Source organism: Lepisosteus platostomus, chromosome 11, assembly GCF_059453375.1.
Source record: "Lepisosteus platostomus isolate fLepPlt1 chromosome 11, fLepPlt1.hap1, whole genome shotgun sequence".
Taxonomy (NCBI): domain Eukaryota; kingdom Metazoa; phylum Chordata; class Actinopteri; order Semionotiformes; family Lepisosteidae; genus Lepisosteus; species Lepisosteus platostomus.
The window spans coordinates 34,197,100-34,198,704 of NC_142621.1; positions in this window are offsets into that span (position 1 = coordinate 34,197,100).

Below are 1,605 nucleotides of genomic sequence, written 5' to 3' on the forward strand. Positions count from 1 at the left end.
TCACCTAGTCAAAAGAAACGAGCCAGGATCTGATCTGATGTCCTCAGCATCGCTGTGCTGTGTCTATCAGCTCACTCCTGTGTTCACTAGCATTTTAAACAGGTCTCTTGAGCAGTGTAAAGTTCTTGAATGTTTTTAACCTGCAGTGGTTATTCCAGTGGCAATATTATAAGCCCATGGATCTGCCCAAAGTTATCATGAAAGTTTCTGAGTGACTGCTTTGCAACCACCTGCCCAGTTTCGAGCTGCATCTTTACTGGTTCACATTCCGATCCCATAGGTCTGTAGAGGATGCTGTTTCTTTTTGCCCTCATTCCATTTTGCAGCACCTTGAAGCCCCTGCTATGTATGCACGGTCCTGTTTATCGACTATAACTCAGCATCAAATACGATTGTGCCTCTAAAGCTGTTTGATAAACAGGGGCTGGGCATCAGCCAGTCCCTGTGCCATTGCATCTCCGAATTGCTGTGTGATAGAAAGCGGGTGGTGAAATGGGTAACATTTTTAACAAGGCTGGGTACTGTCACCACTCCTTTACCCATTAGACACAAAGTATTGTGTCTCCTCTTCAGAGTCTGCAAATATAATAAAAATCACAGACGATGCAGCATTAGTAGGTTTAATCACTAAGAATGACAAAACAGCACATGTAAGTGAGATCAGTGCACTGGCCAAGTGGTGTAATAAGAATAAATGGAGCTTAACACTGGTAAGACCAAAGAGCTGGTGGTGAACTTTTGTAGGGGTGGAGGTGATCTGCTACCGCTTGTCATTAATGGGTAGTCTGTGGAGAGAGTGGACACCTTCAAGTTTCTCGGCAAAACCATCTGCCACTCACTGAAGTGGGAAGCTAACTCCAGCCTTACCACGAAGAAAGCCGTTTAAAGGCTGTACTCCCTACAACACTTGAGAAAGTTACAAGTTAATCGAGAAGCAATGACTCACTTCTATTGTTACTGAGATTGAGAGCATGGTCACTTTCTTGATAACAGTGTGGTATGGAAATACAACTGCCCAAGTGCCAGATTAGCTGGAAAGAGTCATTCGCACAGCATCCAAGATCATCAGACTCTGGTAACTCTGTGACAGACGCATCTAATGGAAAGCTAAGAAGGTGTCATAGACCCCTGCCATTCAGCCATCTTTTTTAAACGTCTCCCTTTGGAGAGGAAGTTTCAAAGCTTTAACTGTAGTGCCGCTCAGTTCTGAAATAGCATCCATCTGAAGGTCATCAGGCACCTCAATACATAGATCTTAGATGTTGCACTTATTGAAAAAAATGTACTGTGTATGTGCAATTTGTGTTTTGCTGTTTTGTATCAGGGCTGCTCATTCTAGTCAAGTGTGTTGATGTGCCCGAGTACTGAAGGTAGTAAAAGATTAATGATATGTAAAAGTTGCATGCATCTTTGACAATTGTGGCTTTGGACGCCCTCTGGTGGTACAAGTCAAAAATTGCATCCAATTCTTGCCGCATGTAATGTTAGGATAATTCAAGCTTTACTGTCCCTTGCGGGAGATTTGTTTAACGGCTCTAGACTGAGAGACCAGCACAACAATACACCAAAAACTGACAAACATCACAGACAAAGAATACAGTACAA